Source organism: Myotis nattereri, assembly GCF_964212035.1.
Source record: "Myotis nattereri genome assembly, chromosome: 9".
NCBI classification, from domain to species: Eukaryota; Metazoa; Chordata; class Mammalia; order Chiroptera; family Vespertilionidae; genus Myotis; species Myotis nattereri.
The window spans coordinates 32,454,997-32,469,968 of NC_138084.1; the positions used below are offsets into that span (position 1 = coordinate 32,454,997).

Here is a 14,972-nt window from a genome sequence, read left to right on the forward strand (position 1 = left end):
GCTCCCCTCCCCGCACCGGTCTACTAGGGAGGGGAGCCACCCGCTCAGACTGTCTTTTGCAATGAGGTCATTGCTTGGAGAGCTTGAGGGCTGGGAGAGGTTGGAGAGCCTTTGACGTCCAGAAAGTGGGGACAAATCGGGGGTTTGGCGTCACCAAAAGTAAGAGGCCAGAGCTTTTCTCACCCTCTAGATGCCTGAACTCTAGCCTTGCACCTGCCTCCTGCCTCTCCAGTCCCACCAGCCCGCCACCTGAGCCCCCAGGGGGCTGAGCAGTAGTCCTGGTTCTAACTGGTGCTCAGCTGAAACAGCCCTAGGCGCAGGAGGGAGGGGATCCTGGGGGAGAGGGGCCTTGAGAGACTGATCTCTTTGGACCACCTGGAGCGCTCCTATGGCATCCAGTTTCCTTCCCTCCCTCCCCCCACACACCAGGGTACCCCCCCCAACCCCGCGCGCCCTGCGCCCCCACAAAGAAGTTTTATTTCCAGTCTGGCAGGCAAGCCTCCTTCACCTCACTCCTCTGGGACAGGTAGAAGTGGAGAAGAGGAGAGGACTGGGGAAGGGACTAAACTGGCACAGCCTTCACAGTTTCTAGCCCCCTAGTCCTCAGAGGTGGAGTTTAGCATCCCCCTAACCCGGCTCACACAACTGCCCTGCACCTCTGGCTTGTCTGCTAAACTGCTGGGCGGGACCACCTGCGCCCCGTCTCTACCTGTCTCCCCCCATACACACTTTTCCTGAAGCGCTAGATTGCTAAGGGGGCCCCCAGGAGAGTGTGAGCACTGTAAGCCCAATGGTGCCCTTCGGAAGTTCACAGGCGCTCCGCTCAGCTACAGGCGGGCGGGTGCGCGCACTCTCGCTCCCCGCCATTTCCCGTCCCGCACTCGAGTCCCTGGACCCCAGCCAAATGCTCTGCCTGTCGCTCTGCCTGTCGCAGTCGCATGCTCACACGGACACACACACACACACACACACACACACACACACACACACACACACACACAAGCGCCTCCCGGATAAGCCAGCGCTCGCTGAAACCTATGCGCCCTCATCAGCTGTTTGCAAACTAGCGCTCGCATCCCACCCAAACCAATGTCGCCGGCACCCGAAAGCACTCCCTCGAGTCTCTGCTTGGGGCAAAGGGCGCTTTCAGATGCACCGCGCTGCACAGTGTCCCCCAGGCACTCACACAGGCACACGCCCATCCAGGCGCATGGACTCGGCCTCTCCCTTTCCCTTGAGGAAAGCCTGGTTCTCAGGGCAGGGCGCAAAGATTCCAGCTCTGGCCACACAGATTGGGCCAGAGGTAGAAGTCATGCAGAATAAGTGAGGGAGCTCCACCCACCATCTGGGGCTTGGGCTGCCCTGGAGTAGTGGCTGCGCCCCCGAATGCGCCCGCCGATCCCTCCTGAGCTCGGCAAGCCTTGCCCGAAGGCGCGGGGCGGGGAGGGAGTAGCCAGAGGCTCGTGGGACCTTAGCGTTTGTGCGGGTCAGAACAGAGTTCATGAGATGTCAGTCCGGGCCCTCCGCGCCTCGATTTCTGTGGCAGGCAGAGTGCTCAGAGGCTGCACTGGGCAGAGCCGCCCCTACCCCGAGGAAGGCTGCCGGACACGTGGAACCTGCCTGGGGGCTGGCGCAGGACAGGGCACTCCCTCCCAGGGCCTGGGTAACCACACCAGAAAGCGCTGCTCCCCAAGGGCTTCCTTCTGCACAGCGGGATTTCTCTCTGCGCCCAAGGTACTGAGCTCGCTTTGGGATGTAATCAGGGACATCGAAGCGGCCTTTACTATTAGGCCCTCCCTCCCAAAGCCCTGCAAATACGAGGGGAGACTTCTGTGCCCCTTCCCCCATTTCCGATCCGGGAAAGGGGCTGCTGAAGGACCAGGCGCAGCTGGAAGGCACTAAGTCTCTGCCCTCTACACCGCCTCTTCCAGGACCTCTGTCCCTGGCTCTGGGTCTGGCAGAGCATGCACCCTGCTCCACAGAGCTCTGGGGACACTGAGAAACAGCTGGGCCGCCTGGCGTGTCGAGGAAAGGGCGGGTGGACAAAAAGGTCCCAAAGGCCTCAGACCCTAGAGCCCAAACTTCTTCACCTCCAGGAAGTTATCAGGGGCGCTGCATTCAAGAGAAGCTGGCAGGGAGTGCAGGAGGAGTGGGGTTGGGGTCCCAGAGGCCCAAACATGTGAATTTGGGAGGAACTCTGAACCCTTGGGGTTGAGCACGGGAAAGCTGGTAGCCTTTCCAGAGACTTTATGTCACTAAGACCTTTTTGATATGTTTGGACTGACAGCCCTGAGGGCACAATCCCTGGTTGTGCCTTGCTCTCCAAAGAGGAGTGCTGGGTGGCCCACAACCCCAGAAGAAATCCTGTTTGAGGAAAAGTAGGCTCAAATTTCTATAAAGGCCACAGAGACTAGGAAACCTGCCCTCTGACCAGTAAGAGTGCACCTCCAACCCAGAGACATCTGAACACAAATACACCTGATTCTAGGCTTTGAATATCTTCTGGGGTGCAGATGCACCCAGAAGTATTTGACCTAATCTTCTTCCACTAGTGCGCATAGTAGGTGCACAGCAAATGTGCGAAAAGAGGGGATGAATGAATGAACAGTTCCATGGGTTCATTACAGTAAGAGTCAGCAGTAAATTTGCAGCCAAGTTGAGTTGGGCTGCAGACTCAATTTAGATTCATTAGATGGAAGAGCAAATAGTTGATCCAAAGATTTTTTTTTTATCTATTTAATAAAAGGAATTTATGTCCTGGTGAAAACTTTCTGGAATTTAATAGGAGAGGAAGTACCAAGAGATTCTTTTCTCTTCTTTAGCAACTTGAAAAGCAAAACAGGGCAGTTTTCCTCAACCCATCCTTGTATTATATTAGTGAGTGATGGAAGAAAAAGTCAATAAAATAACTTACTTTCTAACCTGAGAAAATTACATTTTGATTTCCCTGGAACTGTTCAGAGCTTCAAGGCACCCCCAATCAAAATAGCATAAGAATTTACAGAGAATAGTTTCCCAGAAATATCTTTCCTTTTGAATAATCTCAAATATTTTGATGCTGGGTTTAACTATTTAATGTAACTACTTTTAAATTTTGAAAATGGTCCTCTTAAATTTTTAGAAAAAAACAGATTCCAGGCACTACAGCTTTTGAAGTCTATTTTTATTTACTTTAACTTACTGTGTTTTCTTTACAAATTTCCTAGGAGAAATATTGCTTAGGGGAAACTTTCATTCATTCAAACAAATATTTATTGAAGACCTACTGTGTGCCAAGCATCATTGTTCTAGGCACTAGCAGTTCACAGTAAACAAAACAAAACCCTCCTGTGCTCTTACTGCTTAGATTACCATGATGTTTTTAACAGGAGTCCTTTTATATCACACTATACCCAAATAAAACATATCCCTATCCCTCTCCCAAATAAAACACACCCTCTCAATATAGTCATATCATCTATTCGTTTGTCAAATAGATATTCAGAGTTTACATTATTTTTTGCCACCACCTTTATCCCCCTCCTCCCACCCCCGCCAACCCACCAGCAATCACTACACTGTTATGGGTGAGTTCTTTCTCTCTTTTATTTCTTTTTTGGTCAATCCCTCCACCCCTCAGAGCTGTCAGTCTGCTCTCTGTGAGACCGTCTCTATTTTGCTTGTTCAGTTTGTTCATTAGATTCCACATATGAGTGAAATCATATGGTATTTGTCTTTCTCTGACTTAGCTTATTTCACTTAGCATATTTTTTTAAAATAGTTTAAATGGTAAATGAAATACAGCAAAAAAGGTATTTTTTGTTTAAAGACAGAAAAAAGGATAAAATTTTATTTTTTATTACAGCCGAGTCGTATTCCATTGTGTAAAATGTACCATAGCTGTTTTATCCATTCATCTACTGATGGACACTTGGCTGCTTCCAAATCTGGGCTATTGTCAATAACGCTGCAATGAACATAGGGATGCATACATTCTTTCAAATTAGTGTTTCGGATTTCTCCAGATAAATTCCCAGAAGTAGAATCACTGGATCATAAGGCAGCTTCATTTTTAGTTTTTTGAGATATCTCCATTCTGCTTTCCACAGTGACTGCACCAGTCTGCATTCCCACCACCAGTGCAGGAGGGTTCCTCTTTTTCCACATCCTCACCAGCACTGTTGTTTGTTGATTTATTGATGATAACCATTCTGACAGGTGTCAGGCAGATATCTCATTGTGGTTTTAATTTGCATTTCTCTGATGATTAGTGACATTGAGCCTCTTTTCATATGTCTATTAAAGTCCTTTGCCCATTTTTAAATTGTATTGTTCAGGGCTTTTTAGGGTGTTGTTTTATAAGTTCTTTATAAATTTTGGATATTAACCCCTTATCAGATGTATCGGCCAATATGTTCTCCCATTCACTATTTGTTGATGATTTCCTTTGCTGTGCAAAACCTTTTTAGTTTGATGTAGTCCCGTTTGTTCAGGGTTTACATTATTAAGATCATGTAAATATTATTCCCAGTTGAGCCACAAAGTATACTTTGATTGCATTTTCTTGTACATTTGTTTTATTTATGGTTAGTAATTCCTTCTCTTTGCATTTGCTTCATTTCCTTTCTGCCTACCACTGGTTTATTTCTTTTCCTAGATCATTGATGTCGAACCTTTTGAGCTCGGCGTGTCAGCATTTTGAAAAACCCTAACTTAACTCTGGTGCTGTGTCACATATAGAAATTTTTTGATATTTGCAACCATAGTAAAACAAAGACTTATATTTTTGATATTTATTTTATATATTTAAATGCCATTTAACAAAGAAAAATCAACCAAAAAAATGAGTTCGTGTGTCACCTCTGACACACGTATCATAGGTTCACCATCACTGAACTAGATTTTATTTGTTCCTCATTCTTCCTTTACTCTCTCACTTCAGTGGAGTACATTCACCATTACATGACAGATAGATTTCTGGAAATTAAATTCATGGTTGAACATATTTTCACTCTGAATTTTAAAAGTATTCTCCATTGTCTTCTATATCAAGTGTGACTGTTAGAAATATATTTCCCTTTGTTCTTAATCTGGCATAGGATCTCTGTCTGTCTTTCTATCTCTCTCCCTCTGCTTCTCTTTCAGAATCTTCTCACTGGTGTTCTAAAATACTATGAAGAGGTGACTTGGTGTGGACTATTTTTTATTTATTGTTCTGAACACTGACATAACATTTGCAATCTCATTCATATCCTTCACTTTCAGGAAATTTCTTGCTTTATTTCTTTGGTGATTTCTTCTCTCTCTCTCTCTCTCTGGTTTAACTTTCTGGGAGGTGGTGGGTTTTTTCAATTTAAAATTGTTTTTTTTATTTTTTTCATCATATTTTTAATTTATAAGAGGCTTTTTTAAAATTCTGTGTTACTTTCTATGGACTCTTGTGTTTTTTAGTGGGTACACCATCTTTTAGCTCTTTGGAGCTGTTAAACATAGGTTCCTTGTTTTGTTCCTCACAGTTTGCCTTGGCTACAGGTTTATGTTTAAGAGCATGGTAACAAAATACTAATTGGAAAACGGGGATAGCCGAGTTGTCCATCAATGAGCCTAAATATAGAATGATCAGATGAGAAACAACCTCACCGTTTTCTTAGGGGGACCCCAAAATATGAGTAACTACAAGCCTTTTCTATGGCTTCTCATTTGCCCTAAAAGGAGTCCTCCAATCTCCAGTGTGGTTCAGTAGGGTGGGGATGGGGTGGAGTATAAGCCAGTGAGTAAGAAAGGAGGCTGACAATTTTACCATTCATTCTGGTAATCCTCTAGTCTTTTCGTGAAGCCAGGAGGGACTGTCACATAACTATATATGGCTTAGAAGGAAATCTTGGGTTTGACTACTCCTTTTAAAGAATTGCAGTCACTCCATTTCTCAAGCTGTTCTATAACTTCACCAACAGAGGCAACCAATTGCTTAGAGCCCTGAGCTTGACTAGAGTCCTTGCTTCTTGATGGCTTTCCCTGCCCTACTAGACCTAGTACTAGAAATGTATGTTTTGGCACGGCTTTCTCTTCTGCTAAACCAGTTAAGAAGGCAGGATGAAGGGTAGGTGATACAGACCCTCTTTGCAGAGCCCTCCAATTAGACTCAATCTATTGGGCATTTGACGTCAGCTAATTCTAAGTCCCACTCCCCTTCACAGGCCACCTTTCTGAAGGCTTCTTTCTCCAAACCCCAGAGAAGTAGAGATGCCAACACCTAACCCTCAGAAGTCCCTTCTAGAGAATATTTTTAGAGTTGTCTGTGCCTGCCAGAGAATGAGCAAAGCATGGTGGCCCAGACCCAAGCTGGTCACTCTGAGAGATGGACAGACTTAGTGAATGACGTCAAGGAATTACTCAGGTTGGGTTCCTCTGAAATGATTAAAATTCTCTTTTGGCTCAGACTCCTAAGACCCAAATTGACTCTCCTCCCTCTCTGAGAGCATTGTTCCACACTGCAAGGGAAGTAAACTTTCTTGTAAAGCTAATTAGAGTAAAATCTCCTGCACTTAACACTCCCCCCAAAAATAAGTTTTTGCTAAAGTAAATTTTCAGGTAACTGAAACCCACTTTACATGGAAAACCCACCTTTTTAAAAGCCATTTTGGATGGAAACCCTTTTAAAATGCATGACCTTCTCCTCTTAACCTTTTCTGGATGACTCACAGCCATCATCTAAAGAACATCAGTCACACCGCTGTGCCCTGAATAAGGGCCTGAGTTAGCAGGGCCATTTACCTCCACATCTGCTGACCCTCAACTTCTGTGCTTTAAGTTCTTGGTCCATCATTTTTAGTTATTCTACATTCATATCAGCATATTAGTTATTTATATCCAGTTGGCTATAAGATTCTCATAGTCAGGATCTCAGGATCATGATTTGGATTATTTGTTTGTTTTGTTTCAAACAGGAAGGAGAGGGAGAGAAAGACAGAAACATCAATGATGAGAAAGAATCATTGATCAGCTGCCTCCTGCACACCCCCTACTAGGGATTGAGTCCTCAACTCGGCATGTGCCCTGACCAGGAATCAAACGTGACCTCTTGGTTTATAGGTTGACACTCAACGACTGAGACACACTGGCTGCACTATTTTGGTTTACGATGGCTTCCTCTGGTCACTGTTAATATATCTGCCTCTAGTCTGAGGCCCAGTGTACCTGAATTTTCACCTGCTAATTCAGTAGAAGTGTGATCAATAGAACTGGCTGAAGAAAATCAGAAGGAAGGAAGGTTAAGGGAAGATATGAGTATCTCTCATGAGTAATGCTAAAGAGCCCCTAATACATTTTCCTATTTTTTCTGCCCTCAACTGTGTCTTATATAGAGGATGCTTCTGGGTAAGTGAGTGCTTCTATGGGGTTAAGGAAGTTTGAGATAGGTCATAGGTTTAAAAGAGGTCTTGTATAACTGTTCAATAGAACTTTTTACAATAATAGAAATGTTCCAGATCTGTGCTATCTAATACAATAGCCACTAACTACATGTGCCTCTAGAGCAGGGGTGGGCAAACTTTTTGACTCGAGGGCCACAATGGGTTCATAAACTGGACCGGAGGCCGGAACAAAAGCATGGATGGAGTGTTTGTGTGAACTAATATAAATTCAAAGTAAACATCATTACATAAAAGGGTACGGTCTTTTTTTTTAGTTTTATTCATTTCAAACGGGCCGGATCCGGCCCGCGGGCCGTAGTTTGCCCATGGCTGCTCTAGAGTAAGCCAAACATAATTAGTGCAACCGAAGAGCTGAATTTTTAACTTAATTTTGTTTTAATTAATGTAAATGTACGAAGCCACATTTAGCGAGTACCTATTGCATTAGACATCACAGTCCGTGTATAGTATACATGGTTAAATGCATAGAGATGCTGGAGCCAGACTGCCTGTTGTTCAAATTCTGGCTCTCACATTTATTAGTGTGTGACCACAGACAAATTGCTTGAACTTCCTGAGACTCGGTATCCTCCTTTGTAAAATAGAGACAATTATATCACTTATTTCATAGGGCTGCTGTAACAATTAAATATGAAGTGCTTAGAACAGTGTACGGCAGCTAGTAAGTGGTACATAAATGTTAACCATTGTCTTACATTAGTTAAGACAAGAATTTGGATACAAACCATTTATTTGGCAGTAAAGGAACAGGAAAGTGAGACAGGGAAGGGAAGGGAAGGTAACCATTATATAGTATGATAAGAAGGTTACTGCTGCAGACAATTGGAACACTGAAGAAAGAAAGCCTCAGAATTGTTTCACCCAATGAATAAGTTATTTATTCACCATCACCAGTTGAGGGGTTGCTCCCAGGAGAGCTAACTCCTCAGCACATCTAGCCAGTCCTGCATGGCAAAACTTCTGTGACCAGAGAAAATGCCCAGGCAGAGAGTCATAGGTGCTTGCAACAGGAAGCTCTAGGTGCAGCTGGGAATGGTAAATGCTAGTGTGGCACTAAGAGAGCCTGCTAGAGCCCATATTATTATGAGAAAGAGTCTGCCATGGCTTAATGACCATCCCTAGAATTAGGAAGAAATAAGTTTCCCACCTGTAATATTTTGTGAAAGATTATTAAACAGGCTGCAATATGCTGATGTCACCTCATTGGCTTCCCTCATCCATCCAATTCTTGAGGTCTTTTCTAGAAAGCCCTTGAGTGGCCCCTGAATCCTAGAGCCAGTTATCTGAAGTGTCCCTTTCATCAGTAGGCAAATTCAGAAAAATCAGTGCCCTCTAGTTCTTGCAGCAATAAATCAAACCCACACAGAAGCCCTCCATTCAAAGGCAAATATAAAGGACAAGCTGCCAAAGACTCATTAATGCTGGGTAAAGATCTGCGTGGGGGGAGGGATTCCCAAGCCTGATTTACTAGTTTTCATAAATCGATTTGTTATTTCTTGTTGAGCAGACCCTGTTTTCTCAAACCTAGCATCTTAGACATTTTCTTGGCAAGGAAATTACTGGAGAATTTCTTCTGTTTGTTGTTGAGGATAATTATATCAGATTTATTGATTTATTTATTTATTTTTGGTACGGATGTTTTGAGCTCTCTACCTTGATGGGTTAAAATTAAATTTCATATTCCTGAAAGGATAGAGGGTATGGGCAATGGCAGAATGACTCTTAGCAATAAAGCTAATTGTTAACATTTGACAGTATATTCATCAGGGTGCTTAGTTGCATATAACAGAACCCTCTAAGCTAAATTAAACAGGACAGTATTTGTTACAGGCTACTGAATAACAGAATTTCTTCAAAAAACAGGGAATTGGGTTTGGATGCCACACAGCCAGGAATAACAAAGTCAGGAGAAACCAACTAAACCATGGAAATGATCCAGGAAGTCTGTTGGGGGGCACAGGAGACTTGGTTGAAAAGGTTGTAAGGAGGATATTCCGAGAAATTGGAATTCTGACTTAGGGGAGTGTCAAAAGTGGCACCCCTAATTATTCCTTGACCTTTCCAAGTCTGGGCATGTGTAGACCCCCAGGTGCTTACTGGAATCCTTATGCTTAATCTCTGGATGCCCTTGCCTAGAGGACAACCTAAACACATATCCTCCCAAGATTACTCCCCCTACTGATTGTATCTAAAAAGAAAAATTCCAATAAAAGACTAAGGAGGCAGGCAATCGAGGCTGCTTGGACCCTTGAGCCAGATAAGCCCCTTAACCCTCTCCCCCACAGTGAAACTATGTTGGAGTAATCTGTTCATCCATCATTCAGGGACTGCTGGTCAGCCCTGGCAGAAGTCCCCTGCTGCTCCCCTATAGCAGTTTTGACTCCAGGTGACTTACTCCATGGATGCCCCAGAACATCCAGTCTCCTTTCATACAGCCAACATCTTAAAATGTTCACTTTTGCCTGCTGAGTGTTCATGCATGCATCTGATTGTCAGAACCGTGATTCTGTGTGCAAGTCCAGCAAGAGGACCTGAGGAGACATGTTTTCAATGTTCTAACTTCTAGAGGAAGGCTTGCAGGAAGGGGTTTGGATAGGTATTGAGTAAATCACATTCAGCTTTACTTAGATGTCTAATAATCCTTTCTAACTCCATGTCCAAAAAGGAATTTTGGAGGTGTTTGTTTTTTTATTCAATTCATATATCTTCCTTCCCCAGTTTTACTCATAATAGTAAATGGCAGAACCAATAACTGTGTGTAACAATACCTCAAAATTTAGATATTATCCTTAATTCCTCCCATTCCTTCATCTATATCTAATCCACCAGTAAATCCTATTAACTCTATCTCCCCCCCACACACACCCAATCACATCCCAAATCCATTCATTTCCATCTCCACTAGTGTCTTAATTTATTTGAGCTGCTATAACAAAATATCACAGACTAGGTAGCCTGTAAGCAATAGAAATTATTTCTCATAGATCTGGAGGCTGTAAGCTTAAGATCAAGGTGCCAATATGGTTGGAGTAGAGACCTCTCTGGATTGCAGACTTCTCCTTGTATCCTCACATGGCAGAAGGAGGCAAGGGAGCTCTTTGAAGTTTCTTTTACACAGGCATCAACTTCATGCATGAAGGCTCACCCTCATGACCTGATCACCTCCCAAAGGCCCCATCTTCTAATACTGTCACACCGGATATTAGAATTTCAACATATCAATTTGGGGGGACACAAATATTCAGATCATAGCAACCAGCAACCCTGGTTCAAGTCTCCATCATCTCTTGCCCATACAATTGCAATAGTCTCCTAACTAATCTCCTAGATTTGAAGGAAGCCTCTGTAATCTCTAATCCACACACTCTCAGAGCAGCCTTTTAAAGGCATAGCTTGTATTAGTCACTATTCTTCTTACAACTCTTCAGTATAGTTAAGACTAATATGTAAATACTCTTCCATAGATTTTAAGGCAGACCTGGTCTAGCTCCTATCTATCTCTCCAGTGCCCACTAATACTGAGAGAAATCAGCATGAAACGCAGGCGGAGCAGGAGTCCAGTGAGAAAACAAAGGTAGGTGGGACCTAGGCAGAGGCAGACACGGCAGTTTGAGCCAGCCTAATCACAGGAACCAACCATGCAGAAATAATGAAATGTTTGTGGACTCAAAGCGGGAGGCATAGGAAACCAAGGGAGGGCCTGCAACAATAAGGTATACTGGCACACAGGAACAGAGAAAGTTCAGCACAGGAACAGAGAAAGAACACATAGAAACAAGGAAAGTTCCGGTCTATTGCTGGGCAAGAACAATTGAGAGAATCAATCGGATAACAACACAGATAGATATAGAAGCAGGCTTGTAGCAAATATATACCCCTAGACTACAAGGCTTTAATGGGCAGCCCATGAGGGGAGTCTGAATCTGCTTGTAATAAATTTTCCACACTTTTTGGCTTAAATCTTCTGGTCTGTGTACCTCATTCTTTGGCGTCACAAGACATGACCCTGGGAAAAAATCCTCGGCTCATCATTCTGTTATCAATACCAGCCTCCCCTCACCCATATACCCAGACTGGCCTTTTGAAAAGTCCAAGAATGAACACACCTTTTCCACCCCAAAGACTTTGACCTAGCTGGTTATTCTGCCTAGAAACATCTTTCTTATCTGTCAATCCTGCCCTTCTATGATAATGTCCCACCCAACACTCACATACTCCATCACTCTTTTGATATCTGGCTCCATACAACTCTTTAGTTTTAAACTTCAAAATAAAATGTCACCTACTTTTAATAAACATTCCCTGACCACCTTAGCTAAAAAAGTTCATTCACTCTTTTTATGACATTAACTTCCTTTACAGAACTTACCTCTCTCTGAAATTATCTCTAAAATATACTTTTGCATATTTTTGTTGTCTTTCACTAAAATGCAAGCTCCTTGAGAGCAGTCCCTTTGAGTATCTTGTTCACCACTATATCTCCAGTACCTGGCACAGTGTTCAACACAAAGGTTGAGCTTAATAAACATCTGAAGAATCATAGAAGTATATGAATGCTTACTCTGCAACACTTAGGAGAATGCAAAGGTTTCTACTGAGATCATTTTACATAATTAAATCTATTAATCTGGTTCTCCAGAGAAACAGAATCAATGGAAGAAAAAATATACATAATATATATTATACAGGGGTGAACAAAGGTAGGTTTACAGTCATAATACAAATAAATAATAGAATCATTCGTAGCTGGTAATACACAAATAAAGTCTGTGTTTTGAGTACTCACCACTGTAGACCAACTTTTGCCCACCCCTGTATATATACCTATAAATATCTAATCTAATAAAAGACAAACATGCAAATTGACCATGCCTTCCCTACACCTTAAGGCACACCCACTAGCCAATCAGAACAACTATATGCAAATTAACCCAACCAAGATGGCGCCGGCAGCCATGGAGCTGGAGTGAGCAGGAGGCTTGCTTGCTCCAGTGATGGAGGAAGCCAAGCTTCCTGCCTGCCGCGGCCAGCTCTGAGCTCCACTGAAGGCAACAAAGTTTCAATTATAGAAGGTAAATAAATCCCAGAATAAAAAGAAAAAAAGGAGAGGCTGGGAGCTTCCATAACCAGGGGTCTTGGCCAGCCTGAAAACGGCCCTCAGCCCCTCTCCCAGACTGGCCAGGCAACCCAGTGGGGACCCCCACACTAAAGGGGGTGTGGCCAGCCTGAAAACAGCCATCAGCCCCTCACCCAGGCTGGCCAGGCACCCCAGTGGGAACCCCCACGCTGAAGGGGGTGTGACCAGCTGCAAACAGCCATCAGCCCCTAACCCAGGCTGGCCAGGAACCTCAGCAGGACCCCCACCCTGATCTGAGACACCCTTCAGGGCCAACCAGCCGGCCCCCACCCGTACACCAGGCCTCTATCCTAAATAATAAAAGGGTAACATGCAAATTGACTCTAACAGCAGAATGACTGGGAATGACTGGTCACTATGACACACACTGACCACCAGGGGGCAGACGCTCAATGAAGGAGCTGCCCCCTGGTGGTCAGTGCGCTCCCACAGGGGGAGCTCTGCTCAGCCACAAGCCAGGCTGATAGCTGCCAGTACAGCGGTGGTGGTGGGAGCCCCTCCCGCCTCCTCAGCAGCGTTAAGGATGTTCGACTGCAGCTTAGCCCTGCTCCCCGCTGGCAAGTGGACATCCCCCAAGGGATCCCAGGCTGCCAGAGGGATGTCTGATTGCCAAGTTAGGCCCAATCCCCCAGGGAGCAGGCCTAAGCCAGCAGGTGGTCATCCCCTGAGGGGTTCCAGACTTCGAGAGGTCACAGGACAGGCTGAAGGACCCCCCTCTCCCAAGTGCACAAATTTTTGTGCACCGGGCCTCTAGTCTATATTATAAAAGGCCAGTGGTCGTAATGCCATAACACTGTAATGACCAAACGACCGGTCACCAGGAGGTGCATGGAGCACCTCTCAGGCCCGCCCTCCACACACCCCAGGGGCACCAGCAGCATCAGTGGAGCATCCTGGGGCACCAGCAGCATCCCCAGAGCGTCGTGGGGCACCGGAAGCATCCGCAGAGCGTGTGAGGAGGCGCGGGGCAGCAGACATGGCCCTGATGGCAGGCTAGGCCTAGGGGACCCTACACATGCACAATTTAATCATGCACTGGGCCTCTAGTATGTATATAAATATCTCTGTAGATGTAAATATATGTACATAAATATATATGAATATTTATATGTACATATATAAGTGGATAGTTTTATATACATACATAGATCTAAATACATTTGGCTCTCATAATTATAGAGTCTGAGAAGTCCAAGATCTGTAGTCAGCAAGCTGGAGACTCAGGAGAGAAGAAAACATAATTCCAGTCTGAGTCCAAGTCGGAAGGGAAAAGACTGATACTTGAGCCCACAGACAGTGAGGCAGAGGAATAAAAGAATTCTTTCTTTCTCAGCCTTTTATTCTATTCAGGCTTCAATGGATTAGATGAGACCCATCTAGGTTAAGAGAATCTGCTTTACTCAGTCTACCAATTCAAATGTTAATCTTATCCAGAAACACCCTCACAGACACACCAGAAATAATGTGTTACAAATTGTAGATACCCTGTGGCCTAGTCAAGTTAACACATGAAATTAACCATCACACCTGACAACAATCCTATGTAGTGATACTGTTATCCTTGCTTTTTAAAAAATATTTTTATTGATTTCAGAAAGGAAGGGAGAGATAGAAACATTAAAGATGAGAGAGAATCATCGATTGGCCGCCTCCCACACACCCCACACCAGGGACCAAGCCCACAACCCGGGCATGTGCCCTGACCAAGAATCGAACCATGACCTCCTGGTTTATAGGTTGATGATCAACCACTGAGCTACACTGGATGGGACTGTTTTAGTTATTTATCATCACTGCTGCCATGTAGGGTCTTTGATGGGTTTGAATATCCAAGTTTGTGATCTGAAGTTAGAAAATTGTATTGTGCTACATAATAGAGGGATAAGAAATTGAAGTTCCCTTAGGGCAGTGTGGAAGGGATGGATGAAAGGAGAAAGAGGAGAAAACTGAGCTAACTGTCCCTTCCCCCACCTCCTTCAATTCCTGTCTTGGAGTTGCCTTCCTGTACCCAGTGAAGGGAACCTTCCTGGGGAAGAATCCTAGGAGGCTGTGGATGCGCAGACCAGTGAGCACCCAGCCCTTGCCTCAGATCTGAACCCACAGAGGCTTGGAAGTTTGCTCCAAGTCTCTTTACACACTCAGAATTCAGAGAAGCCCAAGTCTTGAAAAAGGAGGAGGAAGAGTTGCCCATAGTTCTCCAAAAAGGTCCCCACTGGCGAGTGTAACTTGAGGCTTTTCCACAGAATAGTCACTGTCACATTTATCTCTAGTTCTCTTGGATTGGCCTCAAGGGCTGGGTTAAGGGAAAAAAGGCAGAAAGTAGGAAGTGATGTCAGGAAGGATCAGAAAAAGCCACTGAAAATGAGAAGACAGGCCTGGCAATATCACCCAGAGACTCTGTAACGAAACATGAGGAAGGAAAG

General features: G+C 44.4%; 1 protein-coding gene across 1 annotated transcript in view; it reads right to left on the reverse strand.

The window, feature by feature from the left end:
• Positions 1-14,972, reverse strand: part of INSC (INSC spindle orientation adaptor protein) — a gene marked incomplete at both ends in the record, with an annotated part of 298,722 nt that overhangs the window by 149,888 nt on the left and 133,862 nt on the right. The gene's annotated exons all lie outside the window — the stretch shown is intronic.